The sequence below is a fragment of the Eulemur rufifrons genome, chromosome 4 (genome assembly GCF_041146395.1).
Source record: "Eulemur rufifrons isolate Redbay chromosome 4, OSU_ERuf_1, whole genome shotgun sequence".
NCBI classification, from domain to species: domain Eukaryota; kingdom Metazoa; phylum Chordata; class Mammalia; order Primates; family Lemuridae; genus Eulemur; species Eulemur rufifrons.
The window spans coordinates 73513298-73532449 of NC_090986.1; positions in this window are offsets into that span (position 1 = coordinate 73513298).

A 19152-nucleotide genomic window follows, 5' to 3' on the forward strand; every position below is an offset into this window, starting at 1 on the left:
TCTTCTCCTTGTCCCTTTTGTCTACTCTGTTCTCTTAAAATTAGTTTTCTAGGTCATCCAGTTGTAGACCTAGTGGCTAATCCTGACATGAATCATTTTAAAACACTGAACGGCTCAACTGCAGAATTCTTTTGCCCAATAAAGTGAGATTCATTGTGTGAACTAGAAGACTTAAAATTTTACCTGCATGCATTCTTCCCAAAATCTTTAGGAAATGTTGATGGATTTTGTCAATTTTTGCATCCTTCAAAACCACTTCAGGGAGGCTTTCATTTCCTTGTGGCTATTCATGTCACCAACTTGAAAGGAAAGGACAGATAAAAAGGTTCCAAGTAGTCGTGCGGTTCATATGACCCAAGAGGTACTGCTCCGTTCTGTGGCCACCTGGTGCTGCTCGGAGGTGCGGTGGCACAAGCAGAAGTGGGTTTAATCCACGTGGGCAGGGCAGTGAGTATTATCCAGGTTCTGTGGCCACGCAGTCTTCAAAGCCAGGGAGGTTCATTGGAGGGGATAAGTGATTATCCTTAGCGGTTACCAAAATCTTTCGGACTTTTCTCATGGGTGTGCTAGCTGTTCTGTTGGTAGCCTCAGATCCATTGTCTCTGCCCTGCTGTGTGTCCAAGAGGCTGGCTGCTCTGGGCTGCATCTCCCAGCTCTCGGCCCTTGATGTCTGGTTGGGTTCAGCCAGTGGGAGGACGGGTGGATCAGAGGGTGGGACAAGAGAGGGATCTGGGCGTTTCTCCCACTGCTCCTCACTCATCGTCATACTCTCACGGTGGCCGTCTTCTTCTTCAATGGCAGCCCCTGCCAGGCAGTCCTCCAGGACTCCAGCTGTCATGGGCTCTGGTAACAGTGTCTTCCCCTTGCCCCTTCAGGCCTACAGGTGGTAGCAGTTTCCCTCTGATGCCAGTTCCTTGAGAGGGGCTCACTGTGACTAGTTGGTTTTCTTAATTCTACCTACTCTTCTATAAATAGCCATTCTTTGGTTAAACTCTTTTGGGTAGAATTCTCCTTCTCACCAGAAGCCTGACTGATGTATAGGATAACATCTATTTTTATAGTTATAGAGAATAAATTATTTTAATTTCCCATTAAAGAAAAAAAAAAAAAAGCAAAATGCTGATGTGGGTTCACCTTACAAAATGTAAGAATTCAGGGAAAGAAAGGAAATGTGAGTCTAGGAAAGGAACTGTATTAGTCAGGGCTCTCCAGAGAAACAGAGCCAATAGGGTGTGTATGTAATGTATGTGCACACACACACACAGAAATGTATTCTGTTAGAAGGAATTGGCTCAACTATGGAAGCTGGCAAACCCGAAATCGGCAATATGGGCCAACAAACTGAACATCCAGGACAGCCGATGGTACAGATGAAGTCCAAAGTCAGTGTGCTGGAGAATTCCCTCTAGCTCAGGCATGCAGGTGTTTTTGTTCTATTTAGGCCTTCAACTGATTGAGTGAGGCCCACCCACACTACGGAGGGCAATTTGCTGTACCCAGAGTTTGCTGGATTAGGTGTTAATCTCATTGAACAATACCCTCCAAGTTGATATGTAAAATCAATCATCCCAGGAACCTAGATAATAATTGAAAAACTATAAGGAAATCCTCAATGATCAGGAGGTAATTGGACTAAGTAAAAACTATTTTTGGTGTTATTACACTATATAGCATCCTAAATTTAGCTAGCAGTTTCCTCTGCTGTTGAACACATGAAAGGCACATTTTTTCTTGATCACTTCATTTACCCAGACCTGTGGAAAAGAACTGTTTTCTTATTCATGTGAGTACAACGAAACACAAATATAAACACACAAAAATACTTTTAATGTTTTATCTTTGTGCCACTTAAATAGCTCAAGCCAAGTGCCTCTTGATAATCACAAGCCCCTGGCCCTGGAGTGAAGTGTCATTGTCCTTGCAAACACACTAGATGGCACGCGGGGTGCAGCGTGTGGGTGTCAGCGCCCGGCACCCGTAAAGCTCCGCTCTGTGAGGTTTGGGGCGAGTGAAATGTGCTCTCTCCAGCTCACTAAACATCAGGACAAAAAATATATTTTATTTTCCAAATTCATTGTTCAGATGAGGCCCAGTGCTTTTAATCTGTGTAATTAGAGTGGCAAGAATGTGTTTTTAATCTTCTGAATCAAATCTTCTTTTGTTTCATAGGCAGGAAATGACAATTCCCCAAAAATCTGTATAGAGAAAGAAACTAATCACGCATGTAGAAAGCTGTATTATGGGACTCTGGGGTGTGTGTTAGGGACGGTAAGGTGATGAGAATCTTCATTTGAAAGAGATAAAAATGGTTCTCAATTTTAAAAGAAGGCTCTAAATATGAATAGAAATTTCTTCCCTAATGCTTTTTCCACAGTGTTAGGTCTCATTCAGACAAATGAAATGGCGGTGTCATTTATTTTAATAGGATTCAGAACGCAGCGCGGTGCCTCTTGCTTTTCATAACCAGCATTGCTCCCATGAGCGGCAGAGCACTTCCTCCATTGAAATGGAACTTATGCTGTCATACTGTTTTTTATCAAGAAGATATGTTTATTATGTTTACGTTTATTAGGCCAGCTCTTTTATACCAGAGCCCACAGGCTGGTAGGCAGGAAAATTTGACAGTGACTCTCTGAGGTTCTACAGCCATAGAAAGTGTGCAGTAGGTACAGGGCAGGCGGTGTCGTAGTGCTCCTGTTTCTCCTCAGCAGAGAAGCCTTTGTGCACACACAAGTGGGTAACGCAAATAGTAATGCACAGACACGGGACCAACCTGAAAGGGACTGAGATACAGACCCCTTCACATCAGTAAGGCCTGAACTTCCCATGCTAAGTAGCCCAGCTCTGCCCTGCACTGAACACAAGAGAAAAGGCACTGCTGACTTCAATAAGATGTCCAGGGACAACTTCTCCTCAGGGCAGAAGGCCCACTTGCCTCACATTTTCATAACAACAACAGAAAAAGTTTGCATCAAAAACGATATGCTCCAAATATAAAATGGTGCACCGCTGTGGACAGCAGCACAGCAGTGCCTCAAAAGATTAAACATAGAATTACCATCTGACCCAGCAACTCCACTTCTGGGTATTTACCCAAAGGAATCGAGAGCAGGCTCTCAAAGAGATATTTGTATCCACATGTTCATAGCAGCATTGCTATTCACACTAGCCAAGAGGTGGAAGCAACCCAGGTGTCCATGGACAGGTGAATGGATAAACAAAATCTGGCATACACTCACAATGCAATATTATTCAGCCTTAAAAAGAAGAAAATTTTGACACATGCTGCAACATGGATGAGACTTGAAGACATTATGCTATGTGAAATAAACCAGATACAAAAGGAGAGATAATGTATGGCTCTATTACATGACATCCTATAGTAGTCAAATTCACAGAGGCAGAAATTAGAATGGTGGTCACCAGGGACTGGGGGAGTGGAGAATAGGGAGTTAGTGTTCAATGAGTATTGAGCTTCAGTTTGGAATGATGAGAAAGTTCTGGAAATGGATGGTGGTGATGGTTGCAGGACATTGTGAGTGCACTTAAAGCCACTGAATTCTGCACTCAAAAATGGTTAAAATGGTAATTTTTATGCTATATGTATTTTACCACAATTTAAAAAAAAAAGATATGCTCCAAGCAGACCCCATTCCCGCCCACACAGAGAAGCTGCTGGCAGCATTACCTCCCCAAATTTAAACATCTAAAAATTTTAAGACTGTGCTCTGTAAGGCCCATTAAGGGAGTCCATTTCATATACCCATACTGGAGTTATTTTTCAAGTATAGTTCTCATTCTAATCTATAGTATGATTTTAATCATCCTCAACTAATTCTATTGTTGTCTTCATGAAATCTCAAGTAAAGACCCCCCAAAGTATGGTGAGGGGAAGAGACCAGGGCCAGGTTGATCCTGACGACTTACAGTCAAGATTCCAGACCCAGGTTTGACAATGCAAGTTGCACTCTTTCAGGAAAAGCGCCCTGGGCACATTTACTTCCGTCCATGAGTACTACACACTTCAGCAGTAACTAGCAAAAAAGAAAGTGCCAGAGATTGACACTGAATTTTTAAATGTTAACATAATATAATAGCAAAACTACCTTATATAGTCTTATTTTGTAAGTCAAATTTTTAAGTACTGTTGTTCCATTAAGGATTTTGGCAAGATTTAGGAGTAATATTCTTGTGTTTGGGTTCATTGGCATCAGAGACAATAGCCATGTGCATACACACATGCTTAAATTGATGCAAAGAAAAGATTTGGTTGTTCTATTTCTCTGTGGCCTGTTTATACAACTGTGCAAGCACCAGAACCCAAGAAATAATTGTCCCTCTGCTCCAAATACTACCTTAATGAGCCATAGCAAATTCAAGAACCAAACCTTTCAGTTGTGTCCATTTCAGCTGCCTGCTTACAGACACACTTTGATCAGTTCCCTAAAACAAACAAGTCAGTATCCTCAACACGGGAAGCCACTATTTGTTGGTTATGGTTTGAAACCCTCTGTTAATAAGATAATAGTATGAAAAATGCTTTCTAATAGGTAAGGAAGAAAATCCATTAAGTTGGACAAAATTCTTGTCAGCTCTTATCAACAGTTTATTGATATAATTCAATAAATCATTGACAGATACAGTTCTGGGATTTTTTACTTTCCATTTGTATCTTTTTCTTTTTTTTTACTTGTTCATATGCTGGTTTCTTTAAGGCTTGATTAGATTTCTTTCTGGTCCCTAGAATGTGACCATGTCTCAGGTAAGCTACTGAATCAACCTGTTATTCATGCATAATTTGATTTGATTGTCACCTAATTAATCAGACTCAGGTAGTAATTCAAGTCAGTCAGTAAACTAACCCCGCTGAGTTCACCTGTTTGGATTCCATATATCCAGGGATTACTCAAATAGCCAGAGTATGGTAATTTAATTTGCTGATGCTGAAACTAGAAAATTATTCTCAGTAAGCAGAAGTCAGGGCTTCTTTTGTTTCGTTTTGTTTCTCTCATGCCTCCCTTATAAATTATTCCTTCCATTTCCTCCGTCAAAAGACCAACCCACTTACACGGTAGATGTCTAAACCACTGCCGTAGCAGCCAGCCTTGCGCCCCTATGTCAATTCTGAATTTCTCAAACAATCATTACCTAAAAATAAAACATGTTATTGTAATTTATATCAATGGTTTAAAATCCCATTAGTGGAACGGTCCCTTAATGCCATGTTCTGGTTTGCTACCTATGTTCTCCTAGACTTTTTATTTTGTCATTTGGTCAAGAATTCCATTTAGAGAATTTGAGCTACAAAGTGCAGTATTTCAAAGTGATTTTGACACACCTGCTTATTTTACATCATTAGGTGTGTCTTGAGCACATCGGGGGGCGCTGGGCACGGACGAGGCTCTGAGGACTTAGGGTGAGCAAAAGCAGACGTGGTCCTCAGACCTGTGCCAGAGACACTGCCCTCGAACCCCGGGCAAAGGATGTGCTTGGGGATGGCCTCTTGGAAAGGCAATGCACAAGGAAGACCCCCTCAGTTCCTTTCACCTCAGCCATTCCAGTCCCTCGTTCCAGGTACTGGGATTCCCATCAGAAGAATCAGCATTTTTGTTCCATAATTTAGAATATCAAAACCTCCCTCAAACAAGATTGATATGCAGACACATATAGTGATACACGTGTATGTACCTACATACTTCAAGTTGTGATGGAGACTCAGGTCAAGCCAACCTGCAGGCTGGGCCTGGCTCACTGCCCTACCCACACAGGGCACTGACGTGGGACTCCCGGGGGCTTCTTGGTGAGCAGCCGAATCTTACATCACCTTGAATAAATCTGGTGGAGTGAAATATTACTCAAGTTTTATGATCACAGTGTGTACAGAATGAATATGAGAGAAAGAAAGAGGAAGAGAGAGAGGAGGGAGAATGGGAGAGAGGGAAGTAAGGAAGAAAAGAAGCGAGTCACAAGTGGTTGAGGCCAAAGAGGGAAACCTAAGCAAAAGTAAGTAGACCAGAAGGTCAAAAAGTGTGACCACAGGAGAGATACAGAACTACTGCTGCCAGCAGATGGTAAAAAAAAGGCTTGGTCCTCCTCCTCATCCATCTCATCCTACTGAAGTTCACTGTCACTGTCACTGAAGTTCACTGCCACTATCACTATCAATCTTTTCCCAGCAACAGTTTCCCACTGGTCATTAAGTCATTCATCAGACACCTGTTGAATACCTTCTAGGCACCAGATAAGAGGTGCTGCCAAGAACTTTGATCCTTAATCCTCACGGGGTAGGCAGTGACCATGCAACCCTGTGCTTTCCACAGAGGAAATACTCAACAAGTATTTGTTGAACACATAGTTTCAAGAAAACATAGAACATCCTGTGATGGAGCACACCTAGGATTCCATGGAAGCTGCTAAGAGAAGTGTCAAAGCACTCCTTGAGGGCACAAATTCTTTTACACCCCTTTTCCCACTGCCTAGCACAGATGGCAGCAGCCAGTGTTTGTTGAATGAATAAATGGGTGCATGAATAAATTAAAACAAAGAAAATCTACCCATATATAGATAAATCAGATTCTGTTTCAAGGCTTGATTTAGGAGTTTACCATTACAAAAATTCTTTCCTTAAGGCAGATTTCAACCCTGATGATATTGCCATTGCTGTGTCTGAATAAAACATTAAAAGTTCTTTTTTTAAAAAAATTTTTTTCGAATTTAATCTGTTTTAAACAGAACCAGCTTTCCGTAGATTTTTCTCATCTCCTCCCCTGCTGCTATAGATCCTGTGTCCACAAACAATAGATGAAAAGGGGAAAATTCAGTTTAAAATACTTTCTTTGCATAGAAGAAAAAAGTGGAAAGGAAGTCTTAGTGGGTTTTCTTGCCCAACTCATTCTGGGGAGAGTTGATGGAATTGGTTATTTTTGCATTTGTAGAAACACAGCCTTATGTTTCTCTATAGTTTTTATCCCCCTCCCATCAGAAGTATCATAAAGTTCTTTACCAATTATACAGCAAAGACATTATATCATTATATAATGCCACAGATTGTGACAATTCAGAGTTAAATAGCAGCCTAACATACTGAAAAGTGTAACAGGAAGGAACAACATTAACAAATGAGCTCATTTAGCTTATTATAGATACCAGAGCTTCAAAGTTCCCATTCTACACAACAGCACCGCAGTCCTCAGCTAAGATGATGGAGTACACGCCCAGCAAACAAGAACCTCAACAGCCAGCCTCAGGGCCATGGGGAAACTGAAGTTCCATTTTCTCTGTAACTGACTCAAACTAGTATGGACTTGGCCTTCTCCTCAAAAGTCCTCTGAGGTCATAGGAGCCTGTTAATTTTCTCCTAATATGCCATTAATGAATCAGAGACAGGCAAGTAGTCAAATTTCCAAAACTCATTACGAAACTGTTGTCTGCCAACGGTAATGTGCAGGCCTTCCTCACTCCCCGGTCACTTGCTTCTGGAATTTGAAGGCAGAAAATGTGCTCATCAGAGTGGAATTTTTGATTTTCATACATAGTTGATTTGTAGTGGAGAAATCCATTCTATTACTGACCTATAGTCTTCAAAATACATCTGATGTGTTTCACAGACTCTCGTCGCCCTTTAATGTTTGATGGTGCTTGATTTGTTGCCTGAGTTCTGTCAACTTCAGTTTAGAGACTTTGGGTTCTTCCCTGACACTGGCTGCATATGGCTGAATGAAGGGGTTGAAAAGGTAATATCTGGAAGGAAGGGAGCCAATGCTGAGCACAAGAAGCCAGATTTCCTGCAATAAATCATACTTTGTGCCAGATGCTTTTCCATCACAAAATCGTGGAGCAGGTATCACTGGCCTATTTTATGAAGGAAGGCCTGAGACTTCAAGATATTAAGTCAACATTTCACAAACTGTGGCCCACAGAGTTCATTGTCAACCAGAAGACCACCAGGATGACTAAACAGTAGAAAAGAGAGCTTTATTGGAGATATCAGCTTGCAAACCAGGAAGACATAGCCTCCGGCATGGACCCAAAGGTGCTCTTTTTCCAAAGAGGGAAAGGGCAGGTGGGATTTTATGCCTCACAGGGTCTGTGTTATACAATAGAGTCATGTATTTCCAGCAGGTTTTGGGGAAAAGCTATACATATTTATGAGGGGAGCCAAGTGCCTGTGTAATGGGTAAACATATATGTAACATATATCCTGTGTTCACTTTGGGGTGGGTTTTAGCATTAAAATGAGATTGAATTTGGCTCTTTATGTCAAAAGATGAATTATAAGACACAAGAACAGTTTGTGAGCAGCCTCTATAAGTTGGGTGAAACTGGCTTAAGGTCTGCAGTTGCTTATCAGAAAAGAACATTTCTAAGGCCTGTCTTCTGTCCAATCAGAATTGTAGTAGTCTGGGTTGTATGTCAGAGTTAAGAGGGGTTTGATAATTTGCCTGATAGCTTCTATTGCTAGGGAGTTTAGCAAGCGTGTGGTTTTTCTTACAGCCATAGGAATTTAGAGAGTTGCCATGCTATCTGAGCCCTGAACTCTCAATCCATAGGTAATTTTTGTTTCCTTAACCTTGGAGTCCATCTTAGCTGATAAAGTGGTACCTGTTTTGGTCTCTCAAATCAGATCATGGGTCAGAATCACCTGGAAACTAGTAAAATGTAGATCTTGGGCCTCACTGTCAAACTACTTAATCAGAATATCTGGTGTGGGGCCCTGAATATGAATTTTAACAGGGACAGGTAATTCTTACATACCAAGGTTTTACTGGATGAATAACTACCTAAAGTAATCCTGCAAGAAAGGAGCAAAGACAGAATTTCCACTTAGGTCTGTGGACCCCAAAGCCTATATCTTTGTGATTACAGCGTGGCAGACCTAAGTAAGCTTAATACACATTAACTTAATACACATTAACTCAATGATCCTCACAACACCATGATAGGGTCAGTATTATTATTTTATTATTATGTCTATTTTACATTTTTGGAAACCAAGGCTTAGAGAAATGATTTTAATCCTTAGCTGTCTGTAGCAAAGGTGGTGCTAAGAATTAACTTCAGGGGGCTATTCAATTTAGTCAAAACAAGGTGATTTCTATGCAAATGAAGCTTTAAAACAAATTCCTTTGTTCTCCCTCCAAAATAGAAAACCACTCCTTAACCTATCCGATATGGAAATTCTGGAGCCTTCACCAGTCTTACTGGAAAGCCTACACTCTTAACTGTTATTCTGTGCTGCTTCCAACATTGAACAACCATTTCTTTTGAGCATAATTAGTTCATTTCATTTCAATTCAATTCCACCAAATGCTTATGGAGCACCCAGTGTGGAGCAGGCATGTGCTTAGCCCTGTAGGAGATGGGAAGGCAACTTAGAATTTTGCACTCCTAAACCTCACCGTTTAATGAGATAGGAAAATACAGATAAGATGTATTATAATCAAGATTACCAAACACAAGAAAAGAACAATAAGGGAAAGGCTAATTTTTAACTAGGAAAAGAGAAGTTCATACTCCTAGCCACCGACTAGGGGCCACCTTCTCACCATCATTCTCCCTCCCCTCAGGCTACCCAGAAATATGGCCAAAGACCCACTGTAATGAAGGGCTGTAAGTGCTGCCTAAGAACAGGAAAGAGAATCATGTAATAGGGCGGAATGGCCTGAAAAAGGGTAAAAATGTTTTCTTCCTCTAAAACCTCCCCTACTCCTTTTGGGAATTAAAACCTGCATCCCTGCCCCAGGCCAGTGGTTGGGAAGGGCAGAGGAGTGTCCTTTGTTCTTCATACCACAGGAGATGGCTCAAGGGAATTGTCTCAGCAGAGGTCAGGAGATTGTCTTAGCCAGAGATGGGATGAATCAGAACCATCAACTGTGGTTGAACAGCAATACCCTGAAGCTGAAAACCTCCCTTTTAGAAGCTCTGTATTCTTGCTCAGAGGCAGGACATTGGTACTTGGAGATGGGAGTCTGACAACCTCCTTATTTTCCAGCAAATTAATAAACTTCTTTTTCCATATCCTCAAACCACTTGTCCTCATTCTTTTGATGCAGCCTTGGGGATAAGCGCTGAGCTTTTAGTAACAGAATTTGGTGTCTCTGGGTGAGCCCATTGGCACCCTGGCAGAACAGCACTCTATGACTGCGGCTGCAGCTAGAAGAGGTGGGGAGCAGCCCCGGGTCATGCCATGGGTCTCCGTGGGAGAAGCACCATCTTTTCAGGTGAAATAAAGAGGAACTGCCCCAGCAGTTGCTAGAGCCTGTTTAACTCCAAGGGAGCTTCTGTCTCTCTGTCTGCGGGATCAGACACAGCTCCTAGCTATCTAAACTTTGGGGAGAAGAAAACAAATCTAGAAACATCTGGACAGCCTTGGCCATTTTTCTGAGTAAGTTCCCCAGTGTGCACCCCAAGACCCTTGATTCCACCCATTTGGGGAGGATTTTGAATCTCCCAGCCCTGTGGCAGGCATCCATTTGGAGGCACCATTTGGGGTGGAAGTGATGAGGTTGAATGGAACTAGGGAACCTGGTTTGGATTTTTAGCTCATTTGTGTTTCCCAGGGAATGGGGGAACTAGACCACCCATTTGGGTGAAAGGGCATTGTTTACAGGCACTGTTTGGGGTGATGGAGGTGCCATTTGGGGTGGTGTTTGTACCCTTTGGATTCCCATTTGATTGACAGACCTTGGCATTTTAGATTGTTTGTGTTGGAAATTCCTAGATTGTTTGTGTTTGATTGTTTGTGAGTTTTGTCCTAACATGGGAGGCTCTGTTTCTGTTCCATCTGAAAGTCCCTCAGGAAGAATTTCATCTGATGGCTAACTTATAGCCATAAACCTATGTCTGAAGAAAGAATGATGCATTATTGTAATACTGCATGGCCAACGTAAGTGCTGGGGTGCAAGGAGAAGTGGCCATTGAATGGAACCTTAAATTATTATATTGTCTTACAACGAATTATTTTGTCAAAGTTCAGGTAAATGGGACAAGATCCCATATGTACAGTCTTTTATGCAATTGCATAATATAAGAGGCTGAAAGGCCTGGGACAAAGTTAATGGTACAAAGGAAACTTGCTCCCATAGTTGGGGAGCGGAACCAGACCCCGGATGACAGAATTGAGGAGGAATAAAGCAGGTTATACCTCATGAACCCTTTCCATCTGAACTTCACTGAACTTCATGCCCCAAAACTTGGGCAAAACTCTGCAGTTCGTTCATGAAAATCTTACTTGTTGATGTTATTATTGTTACAATTAATATTGACAATTTAATTCTAAAAACGTGGATTAAATGAATAGAAGTCAATACATTTCATTTTTCTATTTATGTTTACCTTTAAATTACACTTAAGCCTGGCAAGTCAAGGAAAACACTTTACCCATATGAACTATTTTTCAAGTTTTCACACGACTTTTTACATTACTAATTTTCAAATTTTTATATTACCTTTTTATTGAAAAAACACAGAAAACAATACAAAGTAACAAATGTTTCATTAAATTAGAAAGGATAGTTTTGTTTTTGAAGTTTTTATTATATTTTGTAGTAAAACACCATGGCCCCAAGAGAAAAAAAATTTTTCTAGTGTGGCAGTCAATGTGTTAAATTTGTTGTAATTTTGTCCTTTGACAGCAACATATATAAAAATACTTACATACCTAACTTTTAAAAGTGTAATGCCTCACTTTGAGCAGGAGTAGATATTTTCCAAAGTTTACTATGTGAGAAATAGCCTCTAAATATTCCTATATAATTCATTTGGCTATTATACAATAAAAAAGCAAGTGCTGATTTAAAAAAAAAATGCTTCTCTCATTAGTTCTAGCTCACTGTGTTCTGGTAAAACACTATTTTTTATAAATCAGCATTTCTTAATACTTTTGCTTTGTCTGCCTTCCACTGTTCCTTTCTTTCTCTTATGTCTTCCCACCAGGGTCTACGGCAGGGATTACCACCCAGACAAATGGCAGAGCACCCACAATCCCTTCCAAAACGATTTCTTTCTGTAACTGCTTTCCAGAATGTATTTATGTCTACATGCTCCATTACCTCAAAGTTGTTACCTTAAATACTTCTTTGATGTTATTTATGCTGGTTGAAGACTGGGCACCACTAATTTATATTCTCAGAGTGTTAAAAAGTCGTGAAGAGAATTGTGGGCTTCTGGTTTGTGGCCTGGCATGTAAGGAGCTTGGAAGTTGTTGCTCCACCCCAACAATCAGTAAAAAGCTGAACAAACTGCAAATCAACAACTCTTCTTAGATCCGTCAGAGAATTGAAGTCACAAGGCCAACCACTGCCCCCATAACTGGGGAGACAAACAGGCAGATACGACAAGTCACAACTTGCTGCAGCAGAAATCCACAGGTGGAAATCTCCATGGGAACCAGTACCAGATATAAAAACCTGAACTATAATCGATGAATTGCTGGAGCCTCAGAGTGGACAAATCTGAGATATAAAAATGCCAGGGGTCCAGTCTTAGGGGTGGTACACCCATGCTTTTCTGAGTTTTATTTAAAGAGCTCTTCCAGGTTCACACAGTAAATATTGGAGAAAAATCCGCTTGTCCTTCCAGCAGGGAGAGGGAAAACTGACCATTTTGAAATGCACCAGTGCATTCTGTTCTTAACAAGGTCTGCCCTTAAGAGAAACTGCAGGCATATCCCATTTTATTGCACTTCACTTTATTGAGATTCACAGATATTATGCTTTTTACAAATTGAAGGTTTGTGGCAATCCTGCATAGAGCAAGTCCATCAGTGCCATTTTTCCCATGGCACATGCTCACTTTGTGTCTCTGTGTCACATTTTGGTAATTCTAGCAGTATTTCAAGCTTTTTCCTTATTACTGTATCTGCCACAGTGATCTGTGGTCAGTGATCTTTGATGTTACGATTGTAATTATTTTGGGACACCATGAACCACACCCATTATAAGATAGTAAACTTAGTCCATAAATGTGTATGTTCTGAGCACTCCACAGACCAGCCATTCCCTCACCTCTCTCCTTTTCCTGTGCCTCCCTATTCCCTGAGAAACAGCAATATTGAAATTTGGCCAGTTAATAACCTTACAATGGCCTCTAATTGTCCAAGCGAAAGGAAGAGTCACATTATTCTCACTTTAAGTCAAAAGCTAGAAGTTGTCAACCCAATGGCCGGGTGCAGTGCCTCACACCTGTAATCCTAGCACTCTGGGAGTCCAAGGCAGGAGGATTGCTCGAGGTCAGGAGTTCAAGACTAGCCTGAGCAAGAGTGAGACCCCGTCTCTACTAAAAATAGAAACAAATTAGCTATACAACTAAAACTATGTAGAAAAAATTAGTCAGGCATAGTGGCACATACCTGTACTCCCAGCTACTCAGGAGGCTGAGGCAGGAGGATTGCTTGAGCCCAGGAGTTTGAGGTTGCTGTGAGCTAGGCTGACACCACGGCACTCTAGCCCCGGCAACAGAGCAAGATTCTGTCTCAAAAAAAAAAAAAAAAAAAGAGAAAGAAACAAAGAAATTTTCAGCCCAAAATAAGTGACTGAAGCAAAAATCTCAATCAATAGAGGTTTACTGAGCCACAGTTGAGGATGCAGCTGGGAAGGAGACAAACCACAGATAAAGCCATGGCTCTTTCTCCAAAGGGGAATTTGGAATTTTCAGCATTTAAAGGCACACAGAAATAAAAAAAGGAGAGAGTACAGTAATAAGACATAATGGTTACATTCTTGTGAGACCCCAGAAAATCTACATTTTACATAAAATAAGGCAAATATTAGAAGAGAAAAAGAGAGTGAAGTAATCATCGATTATGTAGATGTCTCTGAGTATGTAGAAGAATGTCTGATCCTGTCTTGTCTCTATTCTGTAACAGGAAAGATAAACTTATAATTCATTATTAGCATGAAATCAGAACAGGCTTTGATTTTTAGGAGCTAGACATACCCTTTAGACCTAAAGCTACAACTTGCAGATACTTGCTTATGAGAGGCCAGTAAGGAATTTCTTTAATGAATGATCATTGGAGCCAGTTCTTCACATGGGCCTGAGGCCTTTACCTTCTCTTTTGCATAAGGAATTGTGGGGGGTGGTCTTGAAATTTCTATTTTCTTTTTACGATGATTAAGATTAGTGAGGAAGGCATGTTGAAAGCTGAGATAGGCCAAAAGCTAGGCCTCTTGTGCCACACTGTTAGCAAAGTTTTGAATGCAAAAGAAAAGTTCTGGGGGGAAATTAAAAGTGCTATTCCAATGAATGCATGGATGATAAGAAAGTGAAACAACCTTATTGTTTATACTGGAGAAAGTTTGAGTGGTCTGGACAGAACAAACCAGCCACAACGTTCCCTCAAGCCAAAGCCTAATCCAGAGCAAGGGCCTGATTCTTTTCAATTCCATCAAGCTGAGAGGTGAGAAAGCTACAGAAGAAAAGTTGGAAGCTAGCAGAGGTTGGTTCATGGAGCTTAAGAAAAGAAGCCATCTCTGTAACATAAAAGTGCAAGGTGATGCAGCAAGTGCTGATGTAGAAGCTGCAGCAAGTTATCCAAAAGATCCAGCTAAGATAAGGAATGAAGGTGGCTACACTAAACAGATTTTTAATACAACAAAACAGTCTTATATTGGAAGAAGACACTGTCAAAGACTTTTATAGCTAGAGATAAGTTAATGCCTAGCTTCAAAGGACAGGCTGACTCTTTTTTTTAAGGGCTAATGCAGCTGGTGACTTGAAGTAGAAGCCAATGGTCATTTGTCATTCTAAAAATCCTAGGGCCCTTAAGAATTATGCTAAACCAACCTGTGCTCTATAAATGAAGCAACAAAACCTGGATATGTAGGGGCCAAGGGGAAGCTTTCCCTTCACCCTCTGAAGGTTCACAGAAAAATCAACTCACAAAAGGCAGATCCCTTCTTCCATGCTTGAATCTGCACATATGTGTCTTCTTAAGATATATTTTTGCACAATTTCCCTCTGCATCTGGAAGCCTATGCATTTGGGTCCTTGCGTTGCACACAAAGGTCTCTTCCCACCACTGAATCCCTCAGAATCCATCACTGAGACCTCTCATTTGGCATCTACCACATCCTGCCTTGTATTTCTAGTTATCTTCTTGCCTCTGTCTACACTCCCTTAGATAGATGTTAATGGCGGAATAAGTGTTTGTGGGCTGTCTGAAAATGCCGCAGATAGAGTAAGGCACCAACTCACAACACCCCCAGCAGCCCTGACAGCTCTCTTTGCTTCTCAGTGACTATAAATAGCAATGTTCCTAGATGACCATCATGAGCATTAATGAGGATGGATCAAAGTGAAGTCACAGAAAACCAATCAGTCCAGAGGCGGCCATTGGCCATATTGAGTATTATCTCTGTCGTCAATTCCTGCTCATTCATTTCTGCATGTCTGGCCACGGCCCTATTTGGATTTCTTTACTCATTTCTCTCCCCACACACTGGTGCCTCTTCCACCCCAGCGTTGCTAACAAGTGCATGCCTCACAGCCTCCATTTTATTTTTGTATTCAGCCGCTGCGTCCTCCCTTGCCCTGTTGCTGTGCCATTCCCTACCATCGGCCTCACTCTCATGTAATTCTACCCCATTGGCTTCTGTCTTCCCCTCCCCCAAACATTTGTGCTATAGATTGTGAACTTCTATTATCTTATAAAATATACATATGTACACTCACATATAAAATGTTGTCCACTCATCATTCTAAAGAAATGCCCTTTTTTTTTCCTTTGACTGATAACTGGAGAATATAGGGTAAATATTTCAAGTCTAAATTCCAACTCAAAGATCTTGTCCTCCAAGCAGTTACCCTTCTAATCGAGGTCTTGGTCTCACAGATAGCTTTCACTTTATGAACCTATGTGTCTGTATATATTTCCTACCACCTCAATTGGTAAACGCTTGTTCTTTGAGGACAGTTCAAGGTGAGAAATCTCATCTTCATCTCACTCCCTGGACTGGGAAGCCACGCAGAAGCCAGACAACATATTCCATCAGAGCACGGCCCAGAAGACCTCCCCCTCCTGCGCCCTCCTGTGTTCAGCTGTAATAGAACCATCCTTGGAATTCAGAGGAGTTGGTCCCTAGTAGAATTTTTACAACACCTTCTTGGGCTTCAGTCAATTTGCTAGTTAGAACCCAATTTCACACACTTCAGTTTTAGGCATTTGGAAACCCAGAAGCTACTGGACCTTCTCTCACAAAAGGAAAGAAAATAGGTGCACATGTCCTGCGTGGCTTGCCCAGAGTAGCAGCAGCAGCAGCACCAACGAGCCGCGGAGCACAGGAGCACACAGCACCACGTCTGGAATGAGAGCAGCCGTCTCATTTCAACTTTCTTGGCCCAGCAAAATGCCCTGACTCCCTGGACCAGTCTCTGTGCCCTGGGCACCCGCAGTGCAATTATTTGTTAACAGCATTTCTGTCTCCCCCCGCCCCTCCCAACCTTGCCCCTGTAGCTGTCTGACATCCACCCAGTTCTACAGGGCTCTATTAGTGACACTCTTTCCTGAGTCTCTCAATTCATCCTTAAATGGGTATCTCATATTCAGATACACAGACAGCATACCTAATCACTTCCAAAAGGCAACTGCTCCTAAATGCGCAGAACTATAGCTCACTGTCCTGTGGACTTGCCGTGTCATTTTTAAATATCATATTCAACCCTGGCTCTTACCTATGCACGTGTGGGCCTCCTCTTTAGAGCTGCACCAGCTCTCCCAGCTTCCCCCCAACCCCCGCCCCGGCAGGTCAGCGTTCTGGCTAGTGGCCCCTGTGCCTGCCCAGGGCAGGGGTTGGAGGGCGGGGAACAAGCTGCTCCTGCTGCTCCCCCATGGTCCAGCTTGTTCTAGGTTCCTAGCAAGGCCCTGGCCTGACCCCCTTACTGCCCCTGTGGCTGTGGGGGCCTCAAAAATGCCACCTCTCTAGTCATAATCACCTGCCTGTTTAATGTCTCCCCCCCCCCACACGCAAACACACACAGACTTCAGAATATTATCCCATGGGAGATGTATAAAATCAGGGGGTTAGAAGTCTGGGTCACTCCTGAGCCTTTGTTCATTCACTCATTCACTCATTCATTTAGCCACTGAATGGAGTTCTGCAGGATGCCAGTCCCTGAGGGTTCAAAAGACAATGAAACCAAGATCCCGAGTGTGGTAGACACTCATTGTTTGATTTTGTGGTTTCTTTCTTTGGTTTTTGGCCAGTAAGTTTCGCCCTTTTGCTGACAAGAACGCCTAGATTTTCTTTTAGCCACTTGTCCCCCATTCATAGTCTACAGAGTTTCAAGGCGGAGTGACAATTCCCCCATCCCCAGCCCGTGGGCGGGGGAGGGACACACGACACCAGAACCACAGTGACAGGTCTAGGGCAGCGCTTCTCAAACGTTTTAGCCTCAGGAACCCTTCACACTCACACAAATTATTGTGGACCTCCAGAGTTTTTGGTTATGTGAGTTATATTTATAAATATTTACTGAATTTAAATTTAAACTGAGGAAAGTTTTAAATATTTATTTATTGTGCTGACCCAATAGTCCCATGAAAGGGGCAAGGATGGTGGTCCCATGTGGGCCCCACAGCGCGGCCTCCCTCTCTCCACTGCTCACCTGGCTGCTGCCTGTGTGGATGAAGCCCCGCCAGCAACACCAGTCAGCGCTGGGCCCCCACAGGGCACCTTCCCTCAAGGAAACCAGCCAGCCGCTGGTGGCAAAATGATTATCAAGGACCTCCTCCATGTTGGAAGTGGCAGCAATTCCTTTGGGCAGAGTTGGCAATATTCCGATGTAGGTTTGCCTTTCTTGCCTGCAGAGCCCCAGCCAGCACTGCTGTCCAAAGGCTGCAGAGTGTTTGATCCACATCCTCTCGTCCCACATAACACCGCACCCCGTGTAGCACCAAGAGCTCCACTTTACAGCAAAGGGGTTGAAGTAGCAGCCCCATGACCGTGGGGCCCCCTGGCATCTACACACCAGCCCGCCCAGGAGCTGCTGGCCAGACAGAGGGACAGAATTGTCTGCTGAAGGCATAGCGGAGGAGCCTGTTAGGACGCAATGCCCTACACGGACGTGGTCGGTGCATCCTGCAGGACACAGCTCACATGCTAAACCAGTGAGCAGTATTTTTTTCTTTTTTTTTTTTTTTTTTTTTTTTTGTTTGTTTGTTTTTTTTTTTGTTGAGACAGAGTGTCACTTTGTTGCCCAGGCTAGAGTGAGTGCCGTGGCGTCAGCTTAGCTCACAGCAACCTCAAACTCCTGGGCTCAAGCGATCCTACTGCCTCAGCCTCCCGAGTAGCTGGGACTACAGGCATGCGCCACTATGCCCGGCTAATTTTTTCTATATAGATTTTTAGGTGTCCATATAATGTCTTTCTATTATTAGTAGAGACGGGGTCTCGCTCAGGCTGGTCTCGAACTCCTGACCTTGAGCAATCCACCCGCCTCGGCCTCCCAGAGTGCTAGGATTACAGGCGTGAGCCACCGCGCCCGGCCTAGTGAGCAGTATTTAGTGCCTTGTCCCCAGGAGGAAACAAACTTGGGACCAGGAACCAAGAGGTGGAAGCAGGAATGGCCCAACTTATCACCTTGTGAAAAGGTTTTGCCTCTGGTCCCTGCACCTCTGAGCTCCCTAGGTTAATGTTTTCTGGCTCTCATGGAGGTCACGTCTGCTAATGGGCACAGCAAGAGTCCCACCAAACTTTCAGCTATATCTGCCACCCAGACACTTTGGGCTCCTTATGCCAAGGGACCAGCAAGCAAGAAGATTGCTGTTCTGACAGAGGCAATAGACCTTGATCCTCAAGAGGAGGTCAAGTTGCTGTTACAAACAAGGGCAAGAAGGAATATATTTGGCTAGAGGTGAGCCACGTGGGCAAATCCAATCCTGGCCAACTGGACAGTAGATGGACAGGTGCACATTCATGGCTTTAGAGGTGAATGCAAACAAGCGCTTGCATCCCTCAGGGATGAGGGTCCGGTCTCCCCACCGAGAAAGCCTAATAGGGTGGCAGAGGTGCCAACTGAGGTAGCGGGCAGTCTAGAGCGAGAAACAGGGAGACAATGAGGCAATTGCAGCCTGGAGCCCAATAGCAGCAGCGGGGACTGGGGTTCGCCCCACTAACCTTCCTCTTTTAAGTTCTCTCCAGGAAAAGGGGTGCA